At 41.8% G+C, this 22,500-nt stretch overlaps 1 protein-coding gene and 1 long non-coding RNA gene across 2 annotated transcripts in view; one reads left to right on the top strand and one right to left on the bottom strand.

The window, feature by feature from the left end:
* The window catches only part of LOC135914303 (uncharacterized), a 106,218-nt gene that overhangs the window by 42,228 nt on the left and 41,490 nt on the right, over positions 1–22,500 (bottom strand). The gene's annotated exons all lie outside the window — the stretch shown is intronic.
* LOC135914267 (uncharacterized) lies at positions 3,865–17,598 on the top strand. Its single transcript, XR_010568258.1, has 3 exons — positions 3,865–3,917; positions 15,339–15,392; positions 17,542–17,598. It is a non-coding gene; the product is annotated as an uncharacterized lncRNA (long non-coding RNA).

Here is a 22,500-nt window from a genome sequence, read left to right as displayed (position 1 = left end):
TCAACAATCCTTTTTTTACCAGTGCGAAACGGTGTACCACAAGGCAGCGTGTTAAGGCCTTTGCTTTTTAATATATATATTAATGATATTGTGAGCATTGATTCAACCGTAAAATTAATCATATATGCGGACGACACCAGCATATTAATTTCGGGTCCTAATGCAGACGATCTCATTATCAAATGAAATCAAATACTTGACAAATTACACTTCTGGTCCAATTTGAATTGCATTAGAATAAGTCCAAAGACGAAAGTAGTAATATTTAGAGCTAAAAATAAGATAGTCAAAACATACCCTGCTGTCAAATGCCAAGGCCAAGAAGTTAAAGTAGTGAACGAACACAAAATTCTCGGGGTTACGTTTTCTTCAAACTTAAGTTGGGATAAACACATAGAAGATGTTTGTAGTAAACTAGCCGCAGTGACAGGAATCTTATCTCGTTGCCGACATCTTCTTCCAACACAGGTTAAATCCAAATTTATCATGCACTGTTTGCTTCATATATTAACTACTGTGGTCTTGTATGGGCTACAACGACAAAAAGAAACATTGCAAAGATAGGTGCACTTCAAAAGAGGATCGTGCAACATATTGCAAACCTTGATCACCAGCCTCCCACGCGAAGTGCTTTTATAAGCTACAATATAATTAGGGCGGAATATATGTATCCGTATCGCTTGCTCCGCTCCTTTTACTTTTCCACTGTAGCTTCCAAATATTTTCTAATGAATCTAGCATCGCTAAGAAAAAGACATATTACACTATCCACACGTAACGATGACGTTTGGCTTCAACCGAAATTTCGAAATAATTATAAAGTTCAGTCATTACAGCATAATCTTCCATTTATTCTAAATGAGCATAAATGTGTGATCAGTTACTGCGTAAAAGGACTGAGAATGTATTTTGTATCTAAATAATGAATGGCTATGTATGTTTGCCTTTTGTTTTGCAAGTACTGTTTCACATGAACATGCATGTATTCTATTTTCTTTATACTCTGGTGTTTTAAACTTATTTTTGTTTATATTGTCATATGTTCACAACTATAGATAAAGATATTACGCACATTTTGAAATCATATGCTGTAGATTTAGTAATTAATTACCCTTATGCTACTCTATAATTCATTGTTATTCGCATTTCGTGATGTCATGCATACTACCTGTTGTTGTACATCAATACTGCCTTGTAGAGGGGGTCATGAGCCTAGTCAAGCTGTCGAGACAGCTTTTAGCTCTTGACCCTTTCCAGGACCTAATATTTCTGGAAAAATAAAAATTGAATTGAAATTGAAATTGAATCGTACAAGTGAATTTATATGTGCGCAGGCAATCGCGAAAGCAAATTGGATAGCAAAAGCTGGTTCGGGCTGCGAAGAGGGTGAGCGAGTTTGAGCGAACGGGTCCATTTCGACAGCCCAGGGGGCACTTACGTTGATTGGTGACTTCAGTATCTGTGTGGTTGTATGTTGTAGGTCTAAATATGTCACTTAAAGAAATAAAAATCAGGCGAAGACACCCGTCCCTGTGTTCTTCCTCGTCATTCATTAATTGATTCTTCGTTTCATTCATTGATTCACTCTTTACATATTTATGTATGACAAATTTTACCCAATTCAAAAGCATTGCTTGGCCCATAGCCATTGGGTAGTCCCGGGTTCATAGCAAACTTAGGGTACAAAAAACACAGCACGCGAGCAAACAAAACAGCAGACATAATACACAATAATAATATTAACATACATAACTTAGGCACGAAGGTAAATCTAATCTCAGTGTATTTTAATCCTTCACGGACGCGAACAAACGGAATAACCGTAACACATATCAATGAAATTGGCATGGATAACTCAGGCAGGAATGTAAGTAATAACAACTGTTTAAAGTATTTTCTTACACTATATCTAAAGTTACAGGCTTCTTTTATTTGTATCGCCAGAGAATTCCAAAGAAGTGTGCCGCTCAACTCCACGAGCCTTTTCCCGTAAAGATTATGAGATGGAGGCAGATTAAAACACTGGTTAGTTGCAGCTCTTGTTAGTTGCAGCTCTCGTAACGGGATTATAAACAAAGTTAGAGGAAGTCGATCATTGGTTTTGATAATACTATGCGTGACCACAGGAATTTTGAATTAATATATTGCATGCATGGCAGCACATGTAATTAGCTATGCAAGTGCTTACGACATTGTGTGTTTCCAGATGAAGCGATAATTCCGAACGCTCTTTTGCAGACGGAATAGAGAATCAACGTAAGTTATAAAAGTGTTTCCCCATGAAACAATACAATAAGATATGTGACTCTGAATGAAGGAAAGTACAAAATGTGTAGGACAGGTTATAGGAAGCATTCTCTAGCCTTAAGAAGAACATAACGTCCGTAAGCAAGCTTGAAACGAAGGTGTTTATTATAAGTTTTTCATTGCATGTCTGAATCAAAGAAAATACCTTAATTTTTGCGAGAGACTACGAGTTGTAGTTTTTAACCTTGTATTCGAGTATTTCAGTAGTGAGTGTTTTCTTCCTGGAATGGAAAGGTGTATATTTAGTGTTTCTCATATTAAGTATCAGTTGTTTGGACGTGAATGACTTAAAAACATAGTCCTAAGTGTGCATTTATCTAACTCCGGGTAAGCTAAGCGCTATTGTACGAATAAGTTTAGCAAATCGTAGCCTTCAAAATATGTTTCAAAAAATTTAGCACTGGTTCAAAACACGCCTCATCTTCTGCACTTGTAGCCTCTTCTTAGACATTGAGTCATTGCTCAGGAACTTCAGCTGAAATTTCATTTTCTTGTGGCGTTAGCATTTATTCTTTCCTCAGTCAATCATAGTTTCAAAACTACACATTTTCAATTGAAGGCGAGGGCAGAAAAAGAGACTACGAACATTTATTAAAGTTACGAAACTTAATTTATTTAGGTTACTCCAAATATTACGCTACAATAAACAGTAATTTGTACTAACTGCTGATATGCTATTTTGTTCCCTCAGCAGGATGCTATCTTGATTCCTAAAAAAATGTTCTGTTTTTCTCGAAACTAAATAACAACATCTCTCGTGTATAGAATGTAGGGATGGCCAGAAACATGTTCTACATGAGTTCAAGCCTGAAGAGATAATACCATGGAATTCACACTAATCCCGACAGCGAAAAAACGGCCCATCATTTTGTCTCAGCTGAAGGCGAAAAGACATAGGGTTCCTCCGGAAAGAAATTTTAAAATGAGGCTGCCAATCGAGTGTGCCCGAATTGTTTTGAACGCTTAGCCAACTGACACAGAACAAAACACATGTCACGAGTTTTGCAGCAGAAGTGACATTTGCTCTTCAAAAACTATGTACATCACACGGAAAAGTTATAACATAGAATGTTTTGAACGATCGGACGCCTGTCACTTATCCCAAAGAATGCTGTTGTGTCCAAATAGCTTGGCCCTCTCGGAGCTAATACTTCACCCCTGCAAGAAATTTAAACGAAAGTTGCGTAGAATGAAACTTCCAGCTGTCATAGGTCAGCTGTTTGCCCTAAAAATATATAGCTATTTGGCCTCCAAAATATATAGCGATTGGTATATGAAAGTAAAAAAAACTACATCCCGTGCGGTATTCTTAAAATTCAGGCTTACTTTTTGTTGAGCTTGATGGGCTCATCAAGTACACGAGCTTTTTGCGGTAAATAATTCCAGAAGGAGAACTGGGATATGCCATGATGGCAGAGAATATTGCAGAGCATAATTGGAAAACTTATATTTTATGAGTATTGCTAAACTTTCGGCGAATACGCAATCATATTTTTTTCTTTTCGTACTATAAAGCTGTTGGAGCAGCTATATTTCCGGTCATTGCAGGCGAACAAACGGAACCACCACACGAACTATCAAGAGAAGTCTCATTGAACCTGCGGTTGCACGTGAGTCTGTTCATTGTTCCAGCACTTGTACGTAATGGAGCTGATAAAACTGTTGTGATCATATCAAACAGACAATATTGTCCTGCGCAGGAACGCTTGAAGAGACCTAAAAGAAATTAACAGAAGTATTGGTTTAAGGAATGATAGGCATGTGTACACAATATTAGTTTGCGTTGAAAGAATACCAGATTTTGTGATAAGTACAGTGCTGAAAAGAGGAACTAAGATAGCATTTTTGTTGAGGTCAATAAGTCACATTACATATGGGTTAAGTAAATAACATTCAAAATGGTTTCTAAGGCTTATGGCGCGATTTCGTATGAAGTTCAGCAACGCATGGCTAATCTTGACGAGAAAAAAATTCACAGTCATTCTCTCAGGTGACGCGTCTGCGTCAGCAGGCGTTTTGTGTGTGGAGACACCATGGACCTGAGCTCATGGGAATCGGACCGTCACGCGAGTAGCCATGCACGGCTTAGCCGTGTCCGGAAAAAAGTGGATCCTTGGAGTTGAGCCAAGGCCGCTTCTTTGGACCTATAAGGCCCCTCGCCGAAGGCAACACACCCCTTTGCCCTCGGCTTCACGTAGACGGTGCTCCCGGACTGACGCTGAATGACAAGTCACTGGAGGACCACTGCTTACTACTCGCAGAAGAATGGCAAACCGAAACGTCTGGCCAAGAGTGTAGACGACATGTCCCGATCTACGTCGATGGCTAACACAAGATTTCACACTACGACATCACTGTGACTGCGCATCTCACAACCTTCGCCCCGTACAACTCTCGGATTGCAGAACCCCACACTACTAACGACGGCCGCTGCCACTACCAATTACACTACCAATTACACTACCGACGCCACTGCCACCACTGCGCGCCGTTCGATGGCACCGTCCTCAGCGCTGTTTCCCTCAATATCCTGAACTCTCATCACGCGCCATGAACTGGGCAATACGCATGCATTCTGCGCATATCCTAATCGTGCTTTGCACTAGGTGGGGGGCCTTGCAGCGACGCAACTAGGAGACCGCAGGGCACAAAAGCTATCAATTCTACATTTATTTTGCTGCAAGGAATGAAGAAAATATTTGCACTGCATGCGCACTTGTACTGCACAGTTCTTTCAGAAAGCGAGCACTAGTTAAATACAAAAACATAACACTACTTTCATAAAAAACAGAAATAATGAGCACGGAGTGATTGCTCTTCCACGTCATCCAGAGAGCATTCCTCTTTGTCATGTGCTCATAATAGGGCTGATTTTGTTTGTCAATCGGTTGCCGCTGATGAACAAACCAGATGAATCATCTAAACCTGGCATGCAGCATCAGTCGTGTCAATGCATCATCCCGTGGGATACGTATACTTGTCCCTTGGTTGAATTATGTAGCTCGTGGTGCGGAGGCATACTAAGACTACAACGCATTACTTGGGATTGTGAATCACACCCGTTTGATAAAACACACCACACAATGAAGCAATGGGAGGGACAGCTAACCAGCTCAGACCTGGCATGACAACAGTCCTTCATAAGACAGGTCAAGCGGGCGGCCGAGGCCTGCGGGGCCTTGGACTAAAGTGTCTCCGACCCCTTCACGCAAATCGTTTGTCAATAAAGGTTTCTCTCTCTCTCTCCTGGGTGCATGTTGAGGCACCAGCCAGTCTGCCCCTTGTACATTTGACCACATATAAAAATGACCAGAGGAATAGACGACAATACCCCTGATGCACACCAGACAAATTTGTTGGTATCTATAATTGAGCAAGCCTCCCTTGCCTGGATGCCCTTGTCACTTTACTTGTGGATTGTTATGCACGAATATCTCCAACAACATAAATGTATACACATTTATTTACATACAAAAGCAGTACATACACGAGTACACTAGTGAATCAAAGAAAGGCTAGCAGGCAAGCGAGGTTTGCTTGTTTGCAGGTATCACCAAATTTGTGAAGTATTTGTCGGAGGCAGTGTACTGTATTCCTTTCACATGTGGCGAAATTTACACAGGGCTGACCGACCGGTAACTAAACGTGTGCCAAAAAATTACTCTATTTCATCCAAAAAGACAGTATGCTCATCTGACTTGGTCGTGCATTGCCGCAATCAGGCTTCAGGCGGGATACTTTAACTCACACTCACAATTTTCACTCACAGTGAAAAATTTACAAGAGAAATGAGTGACCACTTAAGCAGTGCCACATAAATAAGACGTGTGAGCTAGGACCTACTATCGATGCACGAAAAAAAGGCACCCTTACTCAATGACAAGAAATAGAAATCAAGAAATCAGTCTGTGTCCATTTACTTTTTATACACAACTACCGTTTATTGTGACTTTATGCCTTTGTACAAGAACTTATACTTCCCCACTAAGAAGTGTTGTGCGCTACATAAGCACACATCCAGTGCTAATTATATTTTTAATCTTTCCATCAAAATAGTCAGTTAGCATTGATCATGTTGTATGTTCTCCCTTCTCTCCATGCATAAATTTTGTCCTGAAGAGTTATATGAACTGACGGGCAAACTCCAAGGGACACTTCAAATTTCACCTAGCGGACATGGCTGGTCTTCAGAAGATGCACAAATACTGCGATAGATATGTGAAAGCCTACTGTAGCAAAAGCAGGTGCAAGCTAGCTTCGACATTGTTGCAATAATCGAGCTTTGACACGGCGACACTGCTTAAAGGGACCCTAAAACAATTTAGTACAAATGTACTGAGTTGGTAGAGTAGGCCCTTCTGATCATTAATTGTGGTATCTACGTGCTTCGCGTAAATTGTGTATTTATGATGATGCTTTAAAAACGTACATTGCTGCCGATCGCAGCACACCGCTCAGCTGAATTTTCAGCCCCCCCTATCCATTTGACGTAAATTGTCCTAATGACGATAGTAGGGCGAGATATCCGATTGGCGGCCCGTGGCAGGTCGTCAATAATTTTTTCTACTTTATGGTGAACAAATGTTCGTAATAGTTGGAACGCTAGGTGATTTATTTCTATAAAAATAAAGTAAAAAGAAAGTAACAGAAAGAGAATGAACAAGAAATGTTTTTTCACTAATGTTAAATACTTCCGGCAGAGAGCAAGCGTCGTCTGCTTGAGTTACAACGTGCTTCACTTTGATGAGAGCTCTGCGGTCAGTGTCGGGGCAGCATCATGTTGTTGCGTGGTGGGCTGCAAACGTAGCGACTGGCAATATTTCAAGCCGCGTCATCGTGTCCCTTTGCAAGACAGCAGACGAGCAGAGTGGCAGCCGTGCATCGGAGTGTCGCTATGCGGTCGGCGCCAGAATTGGCGCTCTTTCGGCTGTCATTAACGTTACGCCGAAGGATTACTTCCACAACAGTGTTTTTCGTGTCCGGGCTGCGGGTAAATCCAAGCGCACAGGGACAGGGCATGACCGTTTGAGCGTGCCACTTCACGGGATGAGCAGAAGCACAAATGTAAATAGTCTGCACGGTGCGGCCACCTGGTGGTACAGAGCTCAACCAAACACAGTACCAGTAAAGAAGTGTATTCTTTGCTGCTGGTGTAAATCTTTCGCAGGAGTGTAATCGTCTACACATTGTTTTTCTAAAAGTTCAAAACGTTTTACACTTGGTTAGAGCAATATTAGCTCTTTGTTTGGCTGGTTAAGCTCTGTACCAACATGTGGCTGAACCGTGCAGACCATTCAGTCCACTCACATACGTCTACGCTTAAGTTCCTCGATCAGCTTGAGTTTATGCCTCTACCCATCGCTCTAAACACCCGGCTCACCGGTGGTTGCCGGAATACAAGACACGTTCGGCGCTGCGATAGAATGCTCGCAACTCACGCTGATTCCATAGCTCTCGCTTGGGATCGACCGTCCTGTAGCTGATGGAGAGACTGCAGCGGCTTCTTGCGCTCGCTCCTAGTGAACCGGAAGTAGACGACAGAATGTTCAATAATGACGCACAGCCAGTGAAGGCGGAGCATAGCACCGATTACTCCGCGAACGAGTTGAGGAGAAAGTGCATAGCTACGGAGGATGATAACATGTAATCGTGCGTAGCTCTCTTAATCTGCAACACTTCACATGAATTATGTTGAGAATGATAACTTTAGCTCCGCGCTTTGCGTCAACGAAGTTTTCCCGAACCGTTTCAAGGGCCCTTTAAGCACCACAGAACTGTAAGTGCACAACAACAAAAAATAACAATCACTCCGGGGAACTTGACTGGCGCAACAGAATACCGGCAACTTCCCAGTAGCCTCATAAGACATGGGCGACACGTGCTTCAAGAAAATGTGGCGCTTAAAACCAAGTCGGTTCAGCAAAACAATTAACTACGACCCTCTAATTCGTGCGCGTCTGCACTGCCACGTCAACTAAGGGAGTGAAAACGCCGACACCGCCAATTTTGCCAGTTGATATGCGTTTCTTTGGCTCGCATGGCGTCAGCGGGCGCAGCGCCTGTCAAACTGGCAATGTTTCTATCTAACACATTGTTGGCAGTGACGATTATTTTTGAACTAAATTTATACTTTAAATAAACTCACCTTTGCTCATGTTGAACGCCCATGCACAGCAGCGTTGCAACCAAGACGGAAAAGCAGCTCTAGTCAAAATAGACGTGCCATCTATGTGCATTTCTATGTAAAGCCGGGGCGAAAGCGGTGGGTTGCATCCGCCGGAAAGTATTAAAGCGCCAAACACCTGGAATCGTCTCAAACCCCAGGATCCCCCTTACACCGGACACGGCTATGCCGCGCACGGCCATACGCGGGAGGGGCCAACCCTCGTGTGCTCGGGTACCGGGTGTCGGGAAACACCAAACGCCTGCTGACGCAGATGCCCTTGCGGGGACACTACGCACGTTTACTAGTGCCATGCTACACTACACTAGCCAAGATAGATATTCCAGCATCCTCCCTTAAGAGGAAGCTTCAGTTTGTGGGCTCCTATCTATGTTATTCTCGGCAACCACTGCGCCAAACTTGGCGAGGTTTGTTGCATTTAAAATTAAAACTTAAAATCTCATGACTTCTTGTTTCGAATTTTTTATTAGGTCGTAAATTTGAAAAATAATTGCATGATTTGAAAAGTTTCAGAAAGAAAGACTAATAGGTTTACTACTCTGTGATTCAGCAATAAAAATGATAGCACAATTATGTGAATTGCGCCTAACAGTGCATCTAAAGCACACAAAAATGATAAGCTACACATGAGTCTGAAAAAAATTACTGATACGTAAATACGGCTTTTGCATAACCCTTGTACAAAACCTAACAAATTCACGTAGGATGTAAAATGACATATCAAATTTGTCAGCTTTCAATGATCTCATGAGAGTCGTTCATCGAATCTCGATATCTGTTTTGAAGCACATCTATTTGTAAATTTCGTGCTGCTGTTTTTTTTCAAAACTGCTGAATATTTGAAAATCTTTTTAGCAAAGTTTAAATACAATATTTTGCTGCAACAATCACTATATTTTACCCTTCTCTCTCAGATAAAACATATTTAATTCAAATCGGTCCGGGGGTTATCTCAGAAAAACGTTTTTTGCGTTTTACATGTATCTGAATAGGCCGTGCGGGAGTTGGGCCCGGGCTAAGCCATCCTCTTAAACATTGCCACAGATTGGTCGGAAGGTACCTAATAGATGAAACCGAAAAAAGCTTGTCCCAACCTTGATATCAAACTGGGATATCACACGTGACAAGCTAATTAATTTTTCAAAGCATACCTTGGCGCCCCTTAGCCATTTCTCGGTGGTGTGCAGTTAGGTTACTGTGTCTCGCAATGTCTCTGTCCTTTTAAATAGAAAAAAAAAAGTGGTAGTACGTCGATCGTTTATATATTGCTGGAAATTGCTTTGCTCTTAGCTGTCCATCTTATTCCTGGGTAAATTTTGACGATATCACTTCTATATTATTTATTTTAAGAGGCGCTACAAAACCAGTGACACATGCCCAGTGGCAAAAGTTGGACTGAAACACGTTTATTGAAGAAGGCCACTACTCTGTTGGCAAACCCATTGTTCCAAGTTGACATGGGAGATCATAAATGAAGAGCACAGCTAACCGCGTAATTTTTTCGTCGACGACTCATGCTGGTCGGACGGTTGCTCCCGGGCCCGGTTTCATCAGCACAACAGCCTGTAGCTCTAACCAGTTTACCTAGGACAATCTAGATACACACCTGTAGGCGGTAAGGAGGTCAGGCATGGACATATATACATAAATACATAGATACGTACCCCACGCTCTAGCAACTCCCCAGAGAACTCATGCTAGGATTATTTCGTTTAAATAGACGTCTGCATAGTGATTGATTAGAGCAGTTTCCTGAAGAAGTGTCAACAAAGATTTGCTTTGAGCGGCTAAGCAGCCTGTACGGATACGGTTGCTCTCACCTGTTTGCGAACGAAAGCTTAAGGTGACTTTAAGAGCGGTTAATGCAGCGAACTCTTCACAGAAGAGTTGCAGTGGTGTGCCTTCGTTAATCGATATTTCTCGTAATTTGTGGATCGCTCCTTCGATTTACAAATCTTGGTAACTGCGAAATGATCCAACACGGATGCATTTTAACCAACCACTTAGCTACGCTACTACACTACTACACTAGGTAGCTGGGCGCAATTGCATAATTGGTCTATTTGCGACAAGCACACGTTTTCATGGCATCTGGTCGACAGGCACTGAATGCAATGCCTTTTGCTGCTATGAAAGGGTGCATCAATGCTGTGGGAGCAGATGTCGCACTTGTTGCAGGAATGATGAACATACCTATGCGCGATGCTTGCGCCAACCCAAGCACGATGCACAATAAAACGCAAAGGATGAGCACTGACGTAAGGCGAAGCATGTATTCAGCTTTTCATCATTAGCATGACCGACGTATTTTAACAGGAAACACGTAACAAACAACGACATACGTCGAAAGTACTCCCATAGAAACATTGCCGCGTCCGTCTAACGTACCTGCGAAAAAATCGAAGGGAGACGTCAGACATGCTTTTAACCACATCCGTCCCGGATTTCCCGTAGTAGCGATGTCGTGATGAGCGAGGCAGCTAAGGTGTGTCCAGCACTTATTTATTAATTTACGTATATTAGGAAATACGATAAGAGGCGCTACTTGCATGAAAACAAATATCTGGGCAGAGAAAAGTCTCCTGCTGCTGCTCCTGTCACCAAGGAAATAAAATGCACCATATTGCTTCACATCAGGGTGGCATTGTCAAATCACTGAGTTGCAGCGTTAAAGCACCGCCTTGTGGTGCAAATAAATGCAGAGCCTGTTCCGTTAATTTGGCTCCCCAGATATTTTTCTTTAGCTGGTAAATAACGACTGCTTGAAAGCGTTCATTTTATACCTGCTATTAATTTTAATGTGCTTTCAGTCATACAAAAATACTTTATGAGGAGGCTGGAGTATTAGCCGTATTCCCTCCTATTGATGGTTATCAAGGTTGCATAAGGCATGTAATTGACGTATGTGATCGGTGCATTTCCTTTTAAAGGATTGATTGCGAAACCATGTGTTACGTGTCTGCACCCATTGGGAAGGTCACCGTAGCTGGTTTCATGTAATATCTCTGTAAGAAGTATTTTTTGCAGCGAAGGCATGTACATATACCGCCCAGTGCATTTGTTGTGTCCGTCAGCAAAAAATGAACCAATTACTGCCGGAGGCAGGGGTCACGTGCGCCGCTGGGTTCTTTGCAGCACCACGAGATGGCGTTCACGCCCACGCATCTGCGGCAGCGGCCGTGCAGGGCGAATACAAAAAGAAGAACGAGAAAGTTAATATTTGCACTTAGCGCTCAGTGCAAACGTTTCGAAGAAAATATTACGGCTGCTCAGGCAAAGTAAGACGCAGCAGTTCCTGTCGGAAGCAATCCATGCACAGTTAGGATGCCTGAAGAGGACTGCGAATATGAGGAGCGACGAAAGGAACAGCAGCGTCAGCATGCACCAAGGTATCGTTCTCAGGCTCAGCAGGACCCAGCTTAAGGCCACGTCATATTGTTCTGTTTTATCAGTACATATCACAGATGCACAGGCCTAACAACACAGTGTGGATTGGATACAATATTTCTCGTCCCATTGGGGCATCACTCAAAAATTGATAGCAGCCTAATTGTGTAAGTGTACCTTCACTGCCCGTGTGCTTTGCATGACCTGTAGAGTAAAGTTAGCGCCGGGTGTCGCAAAACACCGAAACCGAAAAGTGAAGTTTCACCAACGTGGCCATATTCCCCGAATGGCAGATATTTAAACAGGGGCTTTGAACGATAAGCAATGATGAAGCTTCTATAAAAGTCTTCAAAAATATAGCACCAGCTTCGTGTAATTTTAGTTGGAACTAATATATACTTTCAACCTATGTCTTGACACCGGGAATCGTAAGAAAAGCTCCACAGTTGAAGGAAAATTCGTCCCGGACCAGGACAAATTTTTCTTCAACTGTGAGGGTTTTCTTTTGAGGAAACCGCACGGGTATCCTTTGTAGCAATTGCTACGATTAGGTGGATGTTTAATTTTTCCTTAATGTAATTAACGGTTGGTTCCCGGTTGTTTTGCCTCTACTCCTCTAATAACGATAAAGATGAAGATGAACGCACACGAAGTTATAAGTACAAATTTATATAAAAAATAATATGTGGAAGAGAGTTCGGCTGTAATAAACAACGGCATAATAATTTATTGAAACATGCCACTATGAAATTTACAAACAATTCATCATGACCTCAAATGCAGCGAACTTGAAATAGTGCCACCATATTACTCAATTTTGTTGATGGTTATGTCACCTCATTAAATAAAAAGGCTAAGGAAACCTAATTATTGTCTTCGTATCCTAATAAAATTGCGTTAGGCAAGTCTAAATCTTCTCAAATACCGGCGCACATATTTTAACGAAGGTACACATTATAAAACATAACCAAAAGTACAGAAAATATTTTGTTTGTTTGTTTATTTATTTATTGACAAAACAACGCCAACAGCGGTTTGTCCTGATGCCAAGGCAAAAGGCGGCACTAAAAGCCACCTGACAAGGCCTTTGACACCAGGCAGTACGCGCAGCACACAACATGAGTGCAACATGCTTCAAAACACACTGCAAAGTATCAAACTCATACAAATAAAAACGCATGTACCGAGTATCAAACACGATAAAGCAAGATAAGGAAGAATGACAGAATTAGTCGTCAACCAATTCATCATCAACAAGACGCAGAACTATTAAGGCCTATGGACTACGATTGGATTTGAAGAGAACAAAACAAATGTACAAGAAGATAACAACTGTTGGAGGAAATACATTTTAGTTAGTTTTCTGAAGGCAAGCAAGGAGGGAGAACTCTCCATTGTGTCTAAAAACGATGGATAACAATTAAGTAGGTTTGGAATGTGCCATTTTAATATTTGCACACCGTTTCTAGTTCTCGTTTTAATCTTTACAAAGTTTTCATTTCTGAAATAGAATGGTGTCTCGGTATTTGTATATGCATGAAAAAACAGCTCACGATTTGCTTTTAATTCGAGAAATATCAATTCCAACAAACGCTGTTTATATAACATTTCTATGTGATGTATGCGGATCTCGGCAAAATGTGGGGATGTATGATCACGACTAGATAGGTTTTGAATGAATCATATACTTTTTTTCTGCATTATGTATAGTCGTTCAGAATTATACTTTGATGTAACCCCCAAACTAGTAGACAATATTGTATACGGGTATGTACAATACTAAAATGAAGTTGCTGTTTTAATCTTATTGGCAACAACGTCCGAAATCTATTTAGCATTCCAATTGATTTAGCAATGATACCTTTTATAAAATTCACGTGACTTGTCCATCGAAGATTTTCATTATATTACCCCTAAAAGCTTGGGGTACGCGGGATGGCAGCAATTGCTACGAACGGGTGGGTGTCTGAGTTTCCCTTTATTCATTACTTCTCTCCACCTTGTGGGTTCCCGCAGAACTACTACATCAAGAGATGTCTGTTGAATGTGCAGCAGGGGTGATGGCCTTCCTTGATATATGTGCCTACAGCGAAACAAAACAAACCACGTTAACGCGATTGGGTCAGTGCTCAGGGGAGTATACGCGTAGCGTCTAGAGGTTCCTGCTACCCGTTCGCCAAGCCACGTATTTGCTCATCAGATAGCATGAAGTACAAAACATGTAAATGTTACGCTTCACACTGCTTTTCTACAATACGCACGATATACGGAAGAAAATATGTGCCGACAAAATACTTGACATTTCCACTGACACCTCCCTGTGTTATGCGGGGAAAAAGTATAGTGTGACATTAGTAAAAGCTAGAATGGTTTCCGGGCAGTCAGGGAATCATACTTATTTTTTTTTTCAGATTTAAAGTAAGATTCTTAGGAACGGAACACAGACAAAGAACATTACGGAGAAGCAGCTCACGAGATCCGGACCGAACTGAAGCAATTATTTTTTATCATGAAAAATTGAAACATTTTAGCACAGCCTAACGGCGCTGTATATATTCTGAGAACGAAAGTTATATCGTGTCTTCCAATTCACTAAACGCTTCTGCTGCTGCTTAGCTGGTGAGAAGTAGGACAACAGTAAGTATACATCATCTCTTCTGTGCCAAAAGCACAACATAGAACTTACAGAGAAATAAATACGACACAGAGGGAGCAATGCAGTATGATATTACTTACTATTTTGTATTCAGCAAAAGTACTCCAGGTTTATGAGCTATTCCTTAATGGGGTAACAGGAACAAAGCTTGAAAAACTGTTGAACAATATGGGTGATTCTCCTACTAATTTTGCAAAGGAAAGAAGAGTATAGTGTTTTTAGCACTGCCTAATAATCTGTGCATAGATTAAAACATTTACGAGCCTTTTTCAATGTAATTCTAAGCCTGTAAAAATACTCCTGTAAAACACAACCGTTCGCTAGCTTATAGGCTAACACTATTTAAAGGTGCTCGAAGTGAAATAACTCATTGTTTTGGAAAAATTATCGGGAATATAAGGCGCAAAATATGTATTACCAAGGCATATTTTCCAACAGTAGACAGGTCTGAAGGCTCGACTACGCCATTCTGCCACGTTTCTTTTGCAGAAATCACGTAGCGCATGCACTTGACCTTGCGAAGGCTTAAGTTTGCCTAAAAGAGCATGCGCTAAAAAAGCCATTGAATATGCCGTTATGATTGACTTGCAGAATACCACCTTTGGCTAAGTTCCTACTACATACTTTTGATGCCTTTTAGTGGTTATCTTTTTATTTTAATTTCAACTTGAAATGTGGTAATGATAATTTGCGTTTTTGTTATTTTGGAAATGAGTGACCTGTAACGCAGATGACATGGCTGTTGCGTTTGTATGGAGGTAACTCTCCGTGCCTAATAACCAGCGCTTTCAATTTTCTTCGCAGGAAAAGTCATGGCATCTACCACATATATGCTTATGCTTGCTGTTCTTGTTTTGGGTGCGTTAACACTACCTTTCTACTTTCGCGAAAAGCTCACTAACAAGTTCAATGGGTTGCAAAATATACCTGTATAGCAAGTGCATCATTTCTGCGTAAAGAAAACGTAATATTTTTAGGGACGGAACAGGCGGAGATAGACAAGAGATCGCTTGCCATTTATAGGAAGAATTGCCTTCCGATGGCGTTGAACAATGTGACACCTTAAACTGTACACTTCGCTGTCATAAAAGAGACGCAGTCACAGCACACTATTGCGTTATCTTGCTTTTGTCAAGTGGAGTAAGTAGTCCCGCAGTAAGCTGTCTACTTTCCATGTGAAAAAAAGGCTATTTTGAAGCCCACAACCTGCATACAATTTACGAAAGAGCAAAATTGTATTTACATGAAATGCCTCTAGAAGGTGCAGGATACCCAACATGGGCTTCTTATGAAGAAATCTTCACGGTTCAATGAAACTTGGACCAGGACAAACGTTTCCTCATGTGCAATGCTACCCCTGTAAAAAAAAAAAGTCGCTTTGGATTGCCTTTGTATTCTCGGGCTACCGCCGGGTGGACACAAGTAGAAATAATTAATTTTTTTCTTTCGTTAGTAAAAGGATGGGGCATCAGCTAGAAGCTACTTTAACAAGGAAGTTGAGGAGGCGGCGGCCAAAATACGGCCTGTCAAAGAACCAAAGCATATACGCGATAACCGCTGTCTTCATGGGAAACAGACATATAAACGACGTTTGCTCAGCACAGTAAAAGGAATTCAAGATAATCTTAGCACCTACGTCATAGGGGGCGATAATTCTTTGCACAACAAGATCAAACAAAATGGCATAATTTAACCGCAGCAAATACAACGTTTAGGACATCTCAACAATAAATATGATTTTAATGAATTGGTGTAAAATTTTTCTTTCATTTTTTTAAATAACACGAGTATGATGGTTGTCACTGTATCCTACGCAGCTTAGGGGCCTGGGTGCCTTTTCCTTCAGTCTTTATTGCCGTCAATGTATTTTATGTGCTCTTTTCGTAAAAATTGTATATTGATTCCCAGTATTTCACTAGGGATTTATAAACAGTTTTCATCGAAATTTTCAACATGCTGTAGTTTTAGCCACATATGTTATGTGGTTGCTTTGTGTATTTTGTTTATGTTCCCTTAGCTATCAGCTAAGCCAGCTTTCTTTTCTCCATAGTAAGGTGATATGTATATTTTATGTCTATATTGTTCTACATGTTCCTGCTCAAGAACTTCCACTAGCTCCAGCTTTACGCTCAATACAATCTCTCTAGCATCATTTACTTTCATCATGCAGAAGAAAATAAGGTGACTGTCGCATCTCCAGTGTTTAGAAATTTTGTAGTGTCGCCCCTTTGTATATGCGTGGGGCTCTCTAGATGTCATTTTCGCTTCTCGTAGTTGACGGCACAGCAGTAAGTGGAGGAGAGGCAGCGCCATCCAATTACACACATATTTAGTGGACTGTAAGCATTGCGCCTACTATAAAGAAGGGAACTTGCACCACTCTGATGCACTCGTGCTCTTTGCTCACATGTCAAGAATCCCGCGTGCAGGAATTATTGTGCTACCACAGCGAGATCTTCCAGGAATGTCTTTATTGTTGCTTGATATTATCACCTTTAAGAAATACCACTGGTTTATTTATGTGTACTGACGGGTTATGTTCTTTTCATGTACACTCAATAGTATATGTTTCTGCATTTGGTGAATTTCATATAATTTACATCTGTAAATGATGCCCACTAGCTTCGACTACAGGGTCTATAGTTGGGTGTTCTTTTATTGTTATAATTAGGCAAAGTAAAATGAAATCCGTGAAGAAATGAGAGGTAGTTACTACCATATGTCTCATATCATTTCTCACAAAGTATTCGAAATATGAAAAAAAAACATCAGTATTCCTTCAGCTATTTTCTCAGGGGCGTTCCCGGTTTACCGAAACATACTTGGTTATAGCACACCCTGGATAAGCCCACTACAACATACTTCCCTACAAAAAGTTTGGAAAGTTAATTCAAACCAGATGATGCGCTTCAAGCACGGACGCATCTAATAAAAGCGATAAAATATTCTACGAAAACACGTAGCAGTTTGTTTGATTCTTTTATTGGTTCATTTCGCTTCTTCCCAGTAATGCTGCTTCATGCTACGAGCCAAGTCCATGGCATGAGGCGGGCTCCCCCTCCTGCATCGCATGCCGCTGGATGGCGTTCGGATGATCGCTCGGACGATGCGTCAGAGCCAGAAGCTTGAAATCCCGGACGCAGACCTGGCGTTTCAGGCATCTTCTGCGATTTGCATTCATTCGCTTTGAAATAAATACTGAACGTCTCTCTATTTATCGTTCTCATACCCAATCGATTTCGCAGTTCTGACTGTTCATTTTCGCCTCTATGCCAGGAACCAGAATGCTAAATTTTAGTACACCGCAAAATAAACGGTTACCTGTGTTACTTGTTTGAACTGGCCGTAGATGCCACTGAGAATTTTTCTTCCCCACAGGTCAGCAGCAAATTACGAAATTCATGCATCGTTCGTTCGTGGACAGCGTAGAAATGCGTATTCAAGACAAAGTCTCTCTAAGCGAGTTAACAGCACTTTTCCGTATCCTGTAAGCTTCCAGCGTCTTACCTAGGCCGATCCGAGAGATGATGCCACATAAAAATCTTGGCTGATATGTGCTGCTAGGTGCGCGTCTCTCGCGCCACTGATCGCGGTAATGTTTCCAATACGTAGACGCTTTCATGTTGCTCTACATTTTTTTTTCATTGACACTTTTCATGTAATTATGATAAAGCAGATGTTGAACAATTGAACAAAGTCGAACTTCGTCAACGTTGGTCAAGGGCAAGCATTTGCTGTTGCGAAGTTTCTATGCAACGCTTCTTGCCTAGCGTACCCGTACTGTCATAAGCCATTTCGGTATGTTGTTAGGCAGTCTTCTGGGGAAAATCTCTTCTGCGTCGTTTGCCGGGCTTCTTTAGCTCGGTACCGGCACTGACCGAGAGTTTCGGGCTCGGTGGTCTCGCGCTCCGCCTGCGGTTTCTCGCGTTACTGCTCCGTCCTTCTCGCTCGGCCCTCAGAATCTCCTTTGCCAGAGGAACCCGGTTCACCCACGGCGCACACTGAGCCCCTTGCACGTGCCAGAGTAGGCGAACCCGGCGTGCGCTCACCCACCCTACTCCTCCGCGACGCTCCACCTGTTTCACCTCGCACCAACTCCCACCACGCACTCCTCCGCACTTTGCCCGGCACGCAGTCCTCTTCCCCAACTCCAGCGCTCACTTCCCTCTCTAAGTTCATCCATTAACGCGCCCATCCAGTTGCGGGCATTTCGCTCAATTTGTTTCTGCTTATCTTCATTTTTATTTTTTTTATTTATTTTTATTTATTTATAGATACTGCGATCTGAAATCAGATCATAGCAGGGTGGGTATACATAGAAATGTACAAGCATGTAAACACATACAAATCCATCACATATGCAGGCATTTTAGGACATTGGTGAAGAATACATACAAGAAAAAAACATACAACAGATAACGCACACGAATTCATACCATTTGCAAGCATTTTTCAAACATTGATAAGGAATTCTGGGTAACAATATGAGAATTAAGATTATTCCAGTCTGTTATTGTCCTAGGAAAAAGAATATTTGAAACAGTTATTCCGTGCGTTGATGGGGGTTATCGATAAAGCATGCCTTCGTCTCGTGTTATAACCTGATGAGTAAGTAAAGAACTTGGAAGTGTTAACCTTATAATGGCCGTTTGCAAATTGGAAGAGGAACTTTAATCGACAGATACGGTTGCGCACAGTCACCGGGGGTAATCCACTGCACCTTACGAGCTCACCAACTGACGCGCGGCCGTATGAATTAAAAACAAACCTAACTACCTTATGCTGTACACGTTCCAGTTTTTTAATATTGGTTAAAGTGAATGGGCCCAAATATTTACGGCATATTCCAACAACGGACGAATGTAGGAATTGTACGCCAGTAAACGAACACCAGACGTAGATGATTTCAGTGAGCGCCTTAAGAAAAACAGTTTACGCAAAGAATTCGCAACAACAGTATCTATGTGCTTCGTCCAGGAAAGCTCATTGGTCATCCATAGGCCCAAATATAACTACTCTCTTACCTCTGATAGAGATACGTTGTCAACATTATATGCAAACTGAAGAGGTTCTTTCTTATGTGTGATTCTCATAAAAACAGTTTTTTCAAAATTAATAGACATTTGCCATTGTTCTCACCAAGCAGTGACCTTTGCCAGGCCATTATTTAGACGCACCTGATCATCAACAGAAGATATCTTTTCATACAAAATACAGTAATCTGCGTAAAGTTTCACGGAAACTGAAAGTTCTGCGACTATGTCATTTATAAATAATAGAAATAAAAGTGGTCCCAAAACTGATCCCTGGGGGACTCCAGACGCAACCTCTGTATTGTTAGAAGAAGTATTGTTTAAGGTGACAAATTGGTGTCTGTTAGTAAGATAGGCTTTGATCCATGTATCTGTTCATTTTTTATATAATACCCTAATTTATGGATTAATTTGTTATGTGATACCTTGTCAAATGCTTTACGAAAATCCATGAACACAATATCTGTTTGCTTCCCTTCATTAATTGTCTGTGCGAGATCGTGAACAGTCTCAACTAATTGAGTACATGTAGAAAAGCTATGCCTGAAGCGATGTTGGACATCTGTAAGTACCTTGTGCTCTTCTAAGAAACCTAATATATGTTTATGAATTATATGCTCTAAAATTTTGAATGATGTAGATATAAGAGATACTGGTCGGTAATTGTCTATGTGTGTTTTTTTCCCGGATTTATGTAAAGGTTTGATTTCGGCCGTCCTCCAGTCATCCGGTAGGGAACCATCGCGTAAAGATCTGGTGAACACGACATACAGGTACTTAGCGCACCATTCCGCATAACGCTTTAAAAACGCGTTTGGTATTTTATCTGGTCCTGGAGACTTTTTAGTATCAACGTTCAATAGCAAATTAAAAACGCCGCTCTCAGAAATGACGTCAGATATAACAGCAATAGTCGTATTCGCATTGAGCAGTGACAAGAAGCACTTGACCCAAAACACGGTTCGCAAGAACGTATGGTTTCAATTACATTTCTCTTGAGAAGTTGAATTAGGACTGCAGCTCAGCCGATCACCTACAGCTATAAACATAACAGGAAATGGAACCGAATTGTTCTGATCTGTTCGTTGTGGAACAATTTCACACGCGTAAGATGAGCAGAACAGGAAGTGGAACCGAATTGTTCCTGTCTGTTCCTTGCAGCAGAATTTCATAAGCGTAAGGTGGATAAATTTTAATGGCATAAAGGGCAGTCTTCTTTTCAAAAAGAATATATAACCCCCAAATATGTTAGAACTGAGTTAACGTTCTTTGAGACTTGCACGTAGCGTGGGAATCGTTCAAACACTACCGAAGGCTATGAACGTATTGCCTGGGCCCACGTGCCCTACACTTTGGCCGCATAGTATCTTCAGCTATTTGTCGATCCAGTTCGTTACGGCTCCTCCAATTTCAATTCACTTTCGGTTTAATTATAGCGGGGATATAACGGTTGGTTTTGGTTGCTGTTGAGCTTGAAATCGCACTTCAGCTACGCTTATAATCTAATTTGCAGTTCATTTCTACATCTTGGTTGGCCCATACGAGCTGCTTCCTTCTTAGATATCACGTATTTGGTGCCAAAGAAGAGGATTATGATGCTATAGAGAAAATGTTAGGCAACTGTCGATTCGGAACTGTGTCAGACACCACTGCAATATTTAGGAAGAGGGCATCACGTGGAATACCAGAACAACATTACAGCTTACTACGTTCATAGAGTTAATCGGGGTCGCGACATATACCTATTCCGAAGGTGTGTTAGTTAGGGTAGAGCAATAGCATACTTACCCATCTTGTGCACGCTGATCGTACGTAAAAAGATATCTAGACAACGTGCAAGAAATGCATAGCTTCCCGTGAGACGACACCTCTCAGCCTCTGGGACCCGGTGAAAGCCATTCCGGACCTAATTACTTGCCTCTACCTAGCGGGTTTCCGCAGAACTATTACGTCAAACACTTGCAGGGCTTCGAGTTGTCGATGAATTTGACTTCGCCCTGCCATCTGCTAGCCACCTGGTTAGCTCAGGTGGTAGAGCGGCTGCTCCGCAAAGACGGTGGTCCCGGGTGCTAGTCCCGGAACAGGACGAATTTTTCTTCAACTGCGAGGCTTTTCTTTCGAGGAACCAGTATGAGTTTACTTTGTAGCGGTTGATACAATTGGGAGGATGTCTCATTTTCCCTTTGTTAATTACTTTCCTGTACTTTGCGGGGTTTTGCTGAACGTCAAGTATACAAAAAAATGCAGCACAGATCGTACTTACATGACTAAAGTATAAAGCAGGGATTCAGAAAAGGCACAATAGCCAAAACAGAATATTATACGAAATAAAGGTATTAGGAAGTTCACGATGTCAGATGGAATGATTGACGGTTGCATACGAATGCAATAAAACCAAGAAGGTAATTCCAAAGAACGATGTCACAAGAGAAGTCGCTGACGCATTGAAGACATGTGTTCTTTCGTATATAAGCTTGTTGCTTTACCGATTATGTAAACGGCGGCAAATGCACAGTAATTTCAGTGTTTCGCAAGGCGAGATTTAATCTCAATTTGACAAAATGTCACTTCGACAGCGGGCACCTAACTGTGCTCGGCCACCTCGTCGACTCCTCCATTGTTCATCCCGATCCGGAGAAAGTTCGCGCGGTCAAGGATTTTCCGGTCACCACCTGCGCAACCGACGTTCGAAGCATTGTAGGCCTCGTCTCCTACTTCCGCAGATTCGTGAGAAATTTTCCTGAAATCGCAAGAACTCTAACGGACCTTCTTTAGGACGACGCGAATTTTCTTTGGGGTCCCGACTAAGCTAGTGCACTCACTGAGCTGACGACGTGCCCACGTCGCCACCGATTCTCGGCCACTTTGACGTGTCCGCCCCAACAGAGGTTTGCACCGACACTAGCCGAGGCGGTACTGGCGCTGTTTTGGCA

Source organism: Dermacentor albipictus, chromosome 8 (genome assembly GCF_038994185.2).
Source record: "Dermacentor albipictus isolate Rhodes 1998 colony chromosome 8, USDA_Dalb.pri_finalv2, whole genome shotgun sequence".
NCBI lineage: Eukaryota > Metazoa > Arthropoda > Arachnida > Ixodida > Ixodidae > Dermacentor > Dermacentor albipictus.
This window is presented reverse-complemented; position numbering and strand designations above follow the sequence as displayed.